Source organism: Desmodus rotundus, chromosome 3 (genome assembly GCF_022682495.2).
Source record: "Desmodus rotundus isolate HL8 chromosome 3, HLdesRot8A.1, whole genome shotgun sequence".
In the NCBI taxonomy this organism is placed as follows: Eukaryota; Metazoa; Chordata; class Mammalia; order Chiroptera; family Phyllostomidae; genus Desmodus; species Desmodus rotundus.
Genome location: NC_071389.1, coordinates 75,385,587 through 75,399,149, shown reverse-complemented (window position 1 = coordinate 75,399,149; position 13,563 = coordinate 75,385,587). Strand labels below are relative to the sequence as shown.

At 38.1% G+C, this 13,563-nt stretch overlaps 1 protein-coding gene and 1 pseudogene across 1 annotated transcript in view; one reads left to right on the top strand and one right to left on the bottom strand.

Annotated features, from left to right (window-relative positions):
* KIF13A (kinesin family member 13A) overlaps window positions 1–13,563 on the bottom strand; it is a 203,432-nt gene that overhangs the window by 155,957 nt on the left and 33,912 nt on the right. The gene's annotated exons all lie outside the window — the stretch shown is intronic.
* On the top strand, window positions 8,227–9,216 carry LOC112309385 (ribosome biogenesis protein NSA2 homolog pseudogene; annotated as a pseudogene).

The window sequence follows — 13,563 nt, the reverse complement described above, 5'->3', positions numbered from 1 at the left end:
ACCCTGTACTGTTTTAAGTATATTAGTCCTGTAATGCAGCTACTGTTACCCTAGTTCATAGATGAGGCTCAGGGAGGTTAACATCCTGAAAGTCAGCAATACAGTAATTTCAATGGTCTGTATTCATAAGTAAAATTAATGAGTAACACCAACACATCAAATCCCAAAAGCATTACGGGATTTCTGTGAAATCGATTTATGTGTTACATTTAAATGTTTATGTTCCTTCAGGGAAAAATAAAATGGGTAGTGACAACTAGAAAGTTTGTTAGGGGAAAAGGCAAAGGGAGTCTGGATTCAATACTGGCCACCAACAACCCAGAGTGGAGAACAGAAATTGGAAGTGTCTGATAATTCAGAATTGTTATCGCTGGCTGGTCCTAAATCCAAGAGAAAACACACTTTCAATATGGATTAACAATCCGAGGCAGCAGTGACCTTGGCAGTGACCTCTAATTGTTTAACTCCTTTATTCCCTATAGATGTTTCTTCTTGCAACCGCTCAGTGCAGCTTGCAGGAACTTATGCCATAGTCCTGAAGACACCGTCATTTCTAATTGTGTTGTTCTGGAAAAAGTAGTAACAGGTCTCCTCATATAGTCATGGGAAGCAAAGATGCCTTTTAAATGGAGAACTGGGGTGATTTATTCAGACTTTTGACAAGTGAAATTATAAAATTCTAAACATGAGCATCAGCACCTCAAGCAATACTTTCATTTGACTGTTAGTTGTGCAATATAAGAATGGACAAGAATCTGTACTGCTTTTAAACAGATTACATTCCAATTAGGAAGCACAGTGCCTAACACATAGCAGGTACTCAACAAAGACTTGTTGAATGGAATGGTAATAAAACAAGCATACAAAAATGATAAATTAACATAAAATGTGATCAATGCAATAAGAAAGGTATGAAGTGCTCTGGGAATTTGGAAGATGGAAAAATTGCTCCCAGCAAAAGTCACAAAGGTCTTCATGAAGACGGATTATATGTGGTCCTGAAAGATGAGGGAATTTGTCAGGTACCCTTTTCACCTAAAGAAACATAGGCATATTATTATAATAGCCTTGAAATACAGGCTTACGACTTGATCTAAAACGAACTTCATGGAAAAAAAAAAAGCATTAGTTTTTAAATATTCTTTCCCTCTGGAAATTTGGCAACTAAATCTCACAGAAATGTCAGAAACTAGTATCTCAGCTTTCTGAGCTGTAATGGATTCAATATGGTACTTTAAAAAACAATGTCTTTTTTTTTCATTTTTCTGCCCCATGTAGGTTGTCCTTGAATCATTACCTTGGAACTGAAAACTTTAGAATTTAACTCCTTTGGAGGTGACATCTTTATCCAGCAAAGAAAAGACAGTGTTTTTATAATGTGGGATATACTCAGCTAATTTTTATTTACTCATTCTATAAAACCAGTTCAATTTAGTCAACCAATCTCATGAAATTTTATAGTCTTGCATGTCAAAAACCCATGATGATAAAGACAAGAGTTGTTTAATACATATGCAACTGCTATGCAAGCAAGTTGGCACAAGTCCCTTCTTTTATATCTCTATTATTTGTTCCAAAAGAACAATTCAAAGAGAAACAAATTCAAATCTTGGAAAAACTCTTAAGGTGCTCTAGGATGCTTTTCCCATTCTCTCCCCTGCCCCCCTCCAGTGCATCTGCTACATATTAACAGCACTAAAGCAACAGAAGACATCTATAAACAACATTTCCTGCAAGGAAGACATAGACATTCTGGTGTGTATCTTAGTACCAGATGTTTTAGTACATCTAAAATCCGATATTCAGCAAAGCAGTGATGATGCTCTTCACTGTAACATAACAAAAAATATGTTATACTTGATTTGTTTTTATTTATAATAGCTCCTCAAGGCCATGCTAGCTCAAGTTTATTATTCAATTGTCTTGCTGTCACTGAACACAATCTTCTTCAGTCTGAGAGTCTAACCATTTGAAATGGAAATGAAGTCTCACTAAGGCTGTACTGGAATGCTACATATACTCAAGGATAAGAGAATTCTAGCAATTATCAAGTCCATTCTCATTTCACATGGATGTAACTTGCCCAAGTCAGCATGACTAGTCCAGGACAGATAGGACCAGAGCCAGGTTTCTGGACTGCCAATTGTAACACACACATATACAATGACTCTTTTACAGCTGGAGCTTTCCTGGTGAGGATGCAATGATTTCTACTAAACAAAGAGGTCCTGGCTAAAACACAGACCTTGAGTTTCTCCATGGTGGATAGGCAAGAAAAAAAAAATGGGTGATCATGGAAACTTTTTCTCCACTAAGCTTTTAAATGTTTTGTTACAGTTTTGTGTTTGTTTCAAAGGGGGGTTTTTAAGCTTGGGTGAATTACCCCCAGCAGGTATGGCTCAGCTGGGTGGAGCATTGTCATGTACACCAAAAAACTGCAGATTAGATTCCTGGTCAGGGCACATGCCTGGGTTGCAGGTTCGATCCCGGGTGGGGAAGCCTACAAGAAGGCAACCAATTGTAGCCTTCTTGTGATGTTTCTTGTTATTTTTTCTTTCTCTCATCCCCCCCCAAAAGCAATAAAAAAATGTCCTCAGGTGAGAATTAAAAAAAAATCAGAGCAAATTTTCTGGTGGGTTGGTATGATACCTGTATTCAAGGTGAGAATTGCTGTTCATGACGTAATTATGGCATTTATTATTCACTTCTACAGCAGGCATTTTCCTAGACTAACTGCTGTTTGCTTGTGGTAGGAGCAGCAGTAACAGTGGTGGTAATAATTAATAAGTATAATAACAACAAAAGTCAACATGACTGAACTTACTGTGCCTAGCCCTGTTCTAAGAACTCTGCAAACATTAACTCCTTTAATCTTTCAACACTAAGGTCTTATCCTCATTTATACATGAGGAAATTAAAGGGAAGAGAAGGTCATGCCATTGGCAAGTAATGAGCCATTGAGTCCTATGGTATTCTGCTCAGACCAACTGGGTATACCACTAGAATGAAAAACACAGCCAAAAAGCACTGTAGCATTTTTTTCATATAAAATATTCCATTAAAGTCCAGCTACTACCACCATCTAGAGGGAGGTTTCTGACACTTGAATATTTATACAGATTACCTGGGGAATCTTAACTAAAATACAGATTTTGATTCCCTGAATTTGGGGTGGGGACTGGAGTATAACCAGCTCCCAGGGTATGCTAACTAACTCTGGTGGCCCACAGACCACACTAACAGGGACGTATTTGTGGTGGAGAAAGCAGGACTGTTTAACTGATCTTACATACAGGAACACACACTGTTAGTGAACCTACAGATTCAACCTAACTAGGGTCGAAAATCATCATTGTCTCTCTTCTCAAAATGCACCGAGTTCATGGAGAATTCCCCTTGCCCCTTACCAGGCCAGGCTGAGGGGTTTTTGGGAGCAGGTCTCAGAGGAGGAGCAGAAGTAATGGAAAGCTAAAGGCAGGAAGTAATGGATGCATAATCATTTTATGTAAAACAGGATTATTTGCATTCTAAGTCCTATAAGTTTTCTTTCCCTATAACAAGAATTCCTGCAGTTAGCAGTTTTTTATGACAAACTTTTAAACTGATTACAATGAATATATGTGACTCTAAATCATTGAAGAAGCTTTAATTGGTCTTTGAAGGATGGAATCCATTCTGTTACCCAAATAACTGTATTACTTTTCTAAAACCTATTAAGAAGTTGGTTTCCTCTCACCTGGATTTCAAATAGCCTGGTTCTACGAACTCTGCTCTAATTATATTAAAGAGAAGTCAAAGACATTCAAAACTCAAAAATTTTAACCTTCTGGGGAAACCCTAGTTAACTAATGGCAGCTTAGTTGTTATGGGTGTAATTGTGAGTGTACCCCCCTACCCTAATTCATATGTGAAGTCCTAACCTCAAGAACTTCAAAACATGACTAGATTTGGAGATGGGCCTTTAAATAAGTAATACAGTTCAAATAAAGTTATTGGGGTGGAACCTAATCCAATGTGACTGGCGTCCTTATAAGAAAGGGACTCAGGGAACAGATACTCACAGAGGAATGACCATGTGAAGACACAGGGAGAAGATGGACATCTACAGGCCAAGGAGAGTCCTCAGAAAAAACCAACCCTGCCCACTCACACCTTATTTTCAGACTTATAACCTCTAGGACTGTAAGAAAATTAAGTTCTTTTATTTAAGTCATCTGGTGTATAGTATGTTATTACAGCAAGCAGCCCTAGCAAACTAATACATTGGCTTTTCTTGCTTTGATTCTCAAAGTGAAATAGAGCAGAAGCTCACACATCGTTCAGAAAAAGGCAGGCTGTACACATTATTCATTACAAACACGACTGGAAAGGTTGGCTCACAGGGAAGCCCATGGTGAGAAATCAGAAGGCCTTGCCAGAGACACCAAATTATTTGTCTCTTCATACTCAACGGTGCCACCAGCAGAATCATCTGCAGTCCACTAGGTTTAAATTTTGGGGCTGTCATTTAATTAGCTGTTCAATTTCCAAGGGCGAGCCCCACCCTCTCTCTAAAATGGGTGCCTACTTCATAAAGTTGTGGTAAGGATTAAATGAGATAATGTATTTCAGACCAGACACTGGCTGAGGAGCTCTTCCAGCACATACTGGATGCCTATGAGCCTTGATCATTAGACTTATCGAAAACAGTCAAAACCCTCCTCTCATATACTGGCTTTGGTGGCTGGGCAGTAAGTGGTAAAAGTATACTAAAGCAGGGAATTATAAAAACTGAAGCTTGCAATTTTAAACATTTTATGTTAATGTATATCATATAAAAGTTCATTCATTCACCAATTTTTAGATGTGAGGCAAAGGCTATTTCTTTGAGAATGGTGTGCTGAATGGGGTTCTGGTTGTCTTTTCTATGTAAACTACACCACAACGCATTATCAATTTTCAGTTTGTGTTTCTTTAAAGAGGATCAAGAACTAAAAAATGTTTAAAAAACAATGTGAGTGCAGGAGGCTCCTTTATTTTCTATAATTTCCCATCTTGCTGTACTAAATTCAACTGCAATATTTTATAGTACAGTAGTTCTCAGATATTAGCATGCTTCAGAATCCCTGAAACCCAGAAGGGTTTCTTAAGACAGATTTCTGGGCCTTACTTCCAGAGTTGCTGATCCAGCAGGCCTGGGGTAGAGCCCAAGAATCAGCATTTTCAACAGGTTCCCAGAAGATGCTGCTGCTGACGATGTAGGAGCCACACTTGGAGAACTTACCCTCACTGATCCTGTCTCTCAGAAAAAGTGCATCTTTCTGCATTCATGTTTCATCAATTTACATATTTAATTGAATTCCATCATTTAAGGACAAATACTACTGATGCTTGTTAGCTTACAACTCCACTGGGAGGAGTGGAAGTACTTGGGGATTCAACTGGGATGTCCATGGTGTAGACCCTGAGAAAGAAGATACCACCCTGACTGGTGTGGCTCAGTGGACCAAGCACCAGTCTCTGTACTAAAGGGTCGCTGGTTCAATTCCCAGTCAGGGCACATGCCTAGGTTGCAGGCCAGGTCTCCAGTAAGGGGCATTTGAAGGGAACCACACATTTATGTATCTCTCCCTTTCTCCTTCCCTTCCCCTCTCTAAAAATAAATAAATAAAATCTTAAAAAATAAAAAGAAGAAAAAGAAGAAGAAGAAATCTACTAAGAAGTGCTGACTCAACCCAGGGCCTCCAAATGGCCACATGGTGCTGTTACCACAATTGAGTTGTTTGCACTTCATAAGGTTTCCTTCCTCATTGCACCCCAAACTGGGAGTTCCTATTGTTGTTGAATTGACCCAACAACCTCCAGTTGTCAATGGACATTTGACCAACCACGGAAATCAGTTAACTTGTTACAGAAAGAGTAGGGAGCACCAGTTAATGCCACAAATTGGGTCAATGGAGATCAGTTAAGAAAACTTCCAGGGCATTAGGCTGATGTTAATCACTTTCCTTCATCCACCCTCAACACAAGGAAAGAACCAAGCTACAAATATATGCTTTTCTAATCATCACATATTTAATACTTTCCTCACTACCCAGCATCACAGGCTGTAATTACATTAGCATACTTACAGAGTAGTATAAGGTGATCAACCCAGCTTTAATCTGTAAGTAAAGTAAGTACACTGTTGAGAGTTCACAGGTGAGCCTTACTACCTTTATCACTGTCGTCTTCTGAGAAATCACCTGGCAATTTATGATTCAAGACTTTTGTGACTGTAACTTTCTCTTAAAACCTCACGCTGTTTTCTAGGAGGAACTGCAGTTGAACCATATACACTGGAGTCCTTCAGACGCAGACCCGGGACAGTGGAACTTATTTGTGCCTTTCTGGCATCAGTATGCCCCAAATCCATTTTCATTCAATTAAACAACAAACATATAGGCGAGAACACAAATTACCACCCCTCTACATCTTTTGGATATCCAGCTGCACTGATAAACCAAGGAGAGTAACCTGCTGTGACAGCTTGTCAAGACCCCAGAGAAGAGATTCATCTGCAGTTGCGCATGCACACATAAACCAAGGCCAAGGGCAAAGAAGCCACCAACTGTGGTCCCACTCCTCCCAAACCACACAGGCACTGGAAGAAAACAGAACCCTAAGGCTGTAAAAATATACAACAAAATTCCAGCTCAATTTCCCTTCCAAAATCTAAAGAAAACCTAACTTATTCATAAAATATATATCCTATGATTTTTGCATCTGACTTGTTTCACACTTGCTTTTCTTCTCAATCAAAAGAAATGAAAGATTTAAGTAAGGGCCAGGGAAAGAAGGGAACTATCATTATTAGCAAATAATATGACAGTCTATAAAGGAAGTCCAACATAATCTGCAAAGACTTATTAGAATTAATGAGAATTAGCAATGTCACTGCCTATAAAATTCAGTATATATTTAATACTTTAGTTAACAGTATCACTCCAAGCTACAACAAAAAGCTCAGAAATGCAATTTGAAATGACCACTTGTGATATATTCCCACAACTGAATACTATTCAGCAATAAGAACAACAAAGTACAATTAAGTGATCACAAAAATGACACTGAGCAAAAGAAGACAGATACAAAAGAACAAACACTATGATTTGTTTACATAAAGTGCAAAATCAGGCCAAACTGACCCACGCTTTTGAAGTCCAGAAAGTGGCAGCCCTCAGGGCATGGAAGGAACAGGAGGGGCAGGGAAGGCTACTAGGGGACTACTAATGTCCTGTTTTTTTTTATCTGGGTGCTGGTGCTCAGTTTTAAAATTCTGCAGGTTATACATTTATAGCTACAGGAAAATGGATGTAGCATATTATGTCAATGTCAGTGGTTTTTTTTTAATATACCACTTAAAGTAGCAAAAAATAAATAAATTTAAGTACTTAGGCCTATGTACACATCTAACAAAAGATACATTTTAAGATACATATACCATATTCTCCACTTAGAAAATTCAATACTATAAAGATGTTAATCCTACATGGAGGGATATATCCATTGCAATCACAACACAGTTTCTTTGCGAAAATCTGTAAGAAGGACCAAGCCACCCCTGAAGTAAAACCAACTGCCCCTGAAGTTATCAGCAAAGCAGAGGATGTGGTATGCCTCAGGGATACAGAAACAGAACACAGACAGAATCGAGAGCTGAGAAAATGATCCTCTGTTATCTGGAAACTGTATATGACAGAACTAGTATCCCAGGTAAGTGGTGAGAGGCTGGACTGACTATTCAATAAACAATGCTGGGGCGATTGGATAGCTATATGGAGGGAAAATATATCCCTACTTTATATCATATTCTTAAAAGTCTATTTCAAGGATTTAAATGTGAAATGCAAAACATTAAAATTTGTGGAAGAAAATACAAAATAGTATTTTTATGACCTTCAGGTAGTACTTTTTAAAGAAGACATATAAGAAATTATCCTTAAAGGGTAGATTTGAATATTTTTAAAAATCACACCTCTGATAATCGAAAAAAATTAAAAGCAATTAAAGAAAGACTACAAGCTGGCCCTTCATGCTAAAAGCGGAGAACAGAAACTCGGAATGAATATGTCGCGCTTTCACTGGAGATGGTCATCATAGAAGTGTTCCTTTCCTGTCGCAGGATGTGTGGAGTTGGTTCGTGGGTCTCTGAAACCCAAAAGTTGACCATGTCTTTGCGCACGGAGGACTGCACCAGGCAGCAGGGCAGCCATAACCATGCCACAAAATGGGTATATTGAGTTACACAGTAAGCGCTATGGATATCATTTGGATTACCATGAGAAAAAGAGAATAGAGGAAGGTCGAGAGGCTCATGAAGGTCCAAAGGCGGCAAAAAAGATGATTGATCTGAAGGCTAAGCTCTACCATAAGCAGCACCATGCAGAGAAAATACAAATAAAGAAGACTATCAAGATGTATGAAAAGAGAAACACTAAATAAAAGAATGATGAGAAGACTCCTCAAGGAGCAGTACCTGCCTATCTACTGGACAGAGAGGGACAGTCCCGAGCTAAAGTACTTTCCAATATGATTAAACAAAAATGAAAAGAGAAAGCGGGAAAATGGGAAGTACCTCTGCCCAAAGTTCATGCCCAGGGAGAAACAGAGGTATTAAAAGTTATTCAAACAGGAAAGAGAAAGAAAAAAGCATGGAAGAGGATGGTTACAAAAGTGTGCTTCGTCGGAGATGGCTTTACTCAAAAACCACCTAAAAATGAAAGATTCATTAGGCCAATGGGTTTACGTTTCAAGAAGGCCCGTGTAACACATCCTGAACCGAAAGTCACCTTTTTCCTGCCAATACTTGGTGTAAAGAAGAATCCCTCATCCCCACTCTATACAACTTTGGGTGTTTTACCAAAGGTACTGTCATCGAAGTGAACGTAAGCGAGTTGGGCCTTGTGACCCAAGGAGGCAAGGTTATTTGGGGAAAATATGCCCAGGTTACCAATAATCCTGAAAATGATGGATGTATAAATGTGGTCTTACTGGTTTGACAGCAGTTTCATACAAGTAACTCCCCGTAATTATTGAAGACGATGCCCCAATCAGGAAAACCTGACTGTGATGTTTCTGCATACTATAATTATTACAATGGCTTACATGTCTGCAGCCATCAAGAGAACTATTTTATTGTAAAGAACATTAAAATGGCCCAGTTTTACAAATTAAAAAAAGGACTACAAACTGAGAAAAGATATTTGCATATGAATGAAGAGTAATATGTATAGTATGTGAATAATCCAGCAAATCAATTAGAGAAAGGCAAAAAAATGAAATGGGAAAAAAATGAACACTTTGTAAAAGAAAGCAAAGTAATAGCCAACAAATATCAATACATGAAAAGATGTTCAATCCTATTACTTATAAGAGAAATGCAAATTAAAACCACAATGAGATAGCATTTCACATGCCCCAAACTGATAAAAATTTTAAGGTCTTATAATATCAGGTATTATCATTATAAGTAGCATCATTATCATATACTACATGTACCATACATACGAGGTCTGTCAAGAATACATCTAGTCTAGGAATATGAAAAATAGAGACATTTATTGAAGAAGATACAAGATACAAGAAACATTGTACATAGGACAATGACGCCTCAGTCCCCTTCAAAGTAGACACCTTTGGACCCCACACAGTTCTCCCAATCGCCATCAGCCTCTCCATTGTATTTTTTCTGAGTTTCATTAATGGTGTGGAATCTCTTCCCTTGCAAAGGTGATTTTAGTTTAGGGAAAAGCCAGAAGTTGCAGGGCACCAAATCTGGGCTGTAGGGGGTTGAGTCACCTGGGTGATTTGATGTTTCATCAAAAATCTCGGCACAAGATGTGATGTGGCAATCACCACTTGCCCATAGCTGCAGCCTTCTGAATCGTTGGAATAGTTTCTGTGGAGGAATGTTCAAGCTTCATGCAAAATTTGATGCAGATTTGTTGCTCTACTCACTCAGCCATTCTGAATGCAACAGCCACACAGTACTCATGCTCCCTCAGCAGCATCTACCACCCCCACTGACTAGTACAGTGAAGTCCTCATTGTTCACACATGTGCATTCCAGTCTACTCTCTTGGCTGCCAGGTCACATCAATGTTGCACAAACCATCCTTGTTATAGTAACAATGGCTGCACTTTTTCTGGACCCATGTATACACACACACACACGTATATACATATATATGTGTGTGTGTATAGTAAATTTCAACATGCACATATCCTATAATCCAGTAATCCCAATGTGCACAGGAGCATTGTTCATAGAAGCCCAAACCTGGAAACTACCCGAATATCCATCAACAACAAAAGGATAAACTGTAGTATATTCCTACAATGGAATACCACACAGCAGCGTAAGTAAGTGCAGCTACATGCATCAACATGGATTAATCTCAAAAACACAGTTGATTGTGGAGGTGGTTGCACAACTGTGAATATTTACCAAAGCTCACCAAACTGTTCACTTAAATGGGTAGTTATTATTATGGATAAACTATTGGTCAATAAAGCTATCCCCCAAATTGAGCAACTGAAGTGGGGGAGGAGTGTAAAGAGTATTTTTCCATTTATAAAAAACAGGAAAGCATAAAATTAAATGTATTTAAATTATAAAGAAAATTAAGTGAAAGAAATATACAAAATTCCTTAGTAATTTTGAGTAGTAGTAAGTAGAGTAATTACTCTAACAAGTAGAGTAATAAGTAGTAATTTTGAGTAGAGTAGTAATTTCCTTCCAATGGAAAGGAATGGAATTGAGAAAGTCATACAAGGGACTTCAAAAGTACAAACTGGGAGGAAGACATACAGAGGGCCCAGAGACATATGAAAAGATGCTCAGCATCACTAGCCATCAGAGAGATGCACATTAAAACCACAATGAGGTACCATCTCACACCAGTCAAGAGTGGCCAATATAAACAAATCAACAAACAAATGTTGGAGAGGATGCAGAGAAAAGGGAACCCTAGTACACTGTTGGTGGGAATGCAGACTGGTGCGGCCACTATGGAAAACAGTATGGAATTTCCTTAGGAAACTAAAAATGGAACCACCTTTTGACCCAGCAATTCCACTATTGGGATTATATCCTAAGAGCCCTGAAACACCAATCCAAAAGAACCTATGTACCCCAATGTTCATAGCAGCACAATTTACAATAGCCAAGTACTGGAAGCAACCTAAGTGCCCATCAGCAAATGAGTGGATCAAAAAACTATGGTACATTTACACAATGGAATTCTACACAGCAGAGAGAAAGAAGGAGCTTATATCCTTTGCAACAGCATGGATGGAACTGGGAGCATTATGCTAAGTCAAATAAGCCAGGCGGTGAGGGACAAATACAGTAATGATCTCACCTTTAATTGGAACATAATTAACAAAAGAAAAAAGCAAACAAAATATAACCAGAGACATTGAAGTTAAGAACAATCTAACAATGGGCAGGGGGGAGTGGGGAGGGGACAGTGAGGAGATGGGATTACAGGAACTACTATAAAGGACACATGGACCAAATCAAGGGGGAGGGTGGAGTTGGGGGAGGGAGGTGGGTTTGGCTGGGTGGTAGAGGGGTGGGGAGAAAAATGCAGACAACTGTAATTGAACAACAATAAAATAATTTAAAAATTGAAAAAAAAAGTACAAACTGGGTAGTGATATGATATAAGATACTTTTAACTGTTAAAGCAAATATATAAATAATATACTCCTTTATTATATATGCAATGTTTCAATTTTTTAAAATAAAGAGTATTTAAATAGTTCTATTTTAGAGAGATAAACAGAAAAAATATTTTAGTAAAAAATAATTAAGACTAGCTACTTTGTTTTACTTTCAGTTTCCTCCTTAACTTCAAAATTCCAAAACTTTGATTGAGTGTTAAATATTCTCAATTTGGTTATATTTGTAGAAAACATACCCTTAAGTATATAGGGTTAAAGGACAATGATGCACACGATCTACCCTCAAACAGTTGAAAGAGCACTTTATATATATGCATATATAATCATAAATTATATAATGATAAAGCAATTAGATAATTTACCAATAAATTAGATAATGATAAAGCAAAGGCAGCAAATGTTTAAAATGTGGAAGTTTGCTGTGCTTGCAACTTGACATGTTTTCCCAGTTCAAAAAAAATTAAAACTACTGTCCAAAAAAACTTACCATAGGGAACACACTTGTTATATTGAGAACACACTTTAATGACCATTCTAACCATTTTGATGGTAATGAATCACATAACTGAGGTACCTGCTTCCTCCCACTGGCCTCCGACCAAAGGTGCTGGAATGACTGAAGCATCTGAGCAGGCTCGACCTCATTGTTAAGTGTCCTGGGCTACAATTAATTTTCATCAAGTAGCAAAGTGGTTTTGTATGGCACCAAAAGCAGTGGCACTTTGAGAGCGGTCACTGTAGATTCACAAATTTCTGTTTAAAAAGAGTATCATTTTCTCTAGGGAGGACATACAAAGAGCCAAATGCTTCCCAACTTCCAAAAACAATGACAGAAATCAACTCACTCTGTCAACACTACAGAGTTTCAAAAATAAAATAAGTTATGCTGCATAAACATTGAAGGAAATGTTCCAAAACCTGACACATATTCTGTTACACATCATCTTTTACAATATAGCAGGGCGGTGCAAAAGAAGGAGAATCTAAGCTTTTTGAAAGCAAAATCCACACTCTAACAGATAGGTACTTTCCAACTGAACAGCCTCTTGCTTTACAACATTATATTCAATAAGAACACACAAGTCAAATGAACACCACAACAACATGACCTCAGGAAAAACAAGACCAGATGAGATGCAGTGCACGCCGCTTCGAAGGAGATGCTGAAAGCTCACCCACCACTACGTATCATAGCTCGTTAGAAATTTACATTGGCCTCCTCAGGGTCAAGAAAAGCACTCTGCATAAAAAAAATTTATTGTGCCCTGGTTTGCTGTAAGTATAAATCTTTTAGGGACAAATCACCAGAGTGTACCATAGCTCATTGATAAGTTAATTACTAGTGAGGCAAAGCATGTGACCAATGGCTTTGGGGAAGGCTCTGCTTAACATTTATTATAGTAACCACAAAGGCCTTCATGCTATGAATTAAAGCCACCCACAACATTTTAATTCTGGCTACTGAGCAATTAAAGAAATAAGAGACAGCTGCTGATATATTGCACCACTTTAGTATAAACAACTGTGACAGTCTGGAGACCTTAGCTACATATATAAGGGATCTCTAAATGTATTTTGCTGTTAGTGCAGGTCTCATAAGGAGGGGAAAACAGGATAGAAAAAGAAAAACATGCTTCTAAACACAACCATAAAATATACCTGACACCAGAGTTCTTCATTTTCTAGAGCTATGAAACCCTTTGAGATGCTGATTAAAGATATGAACTCTCACCTTTGGAAACTGCATATGCATCCACAAGCACAGCATTTTACTTTTAATTTCAGGGGTTCACTGACCCCAATTTAAAATGCCCTGTACTACACAGATAGTCATAATACTACATACAAGTTTTA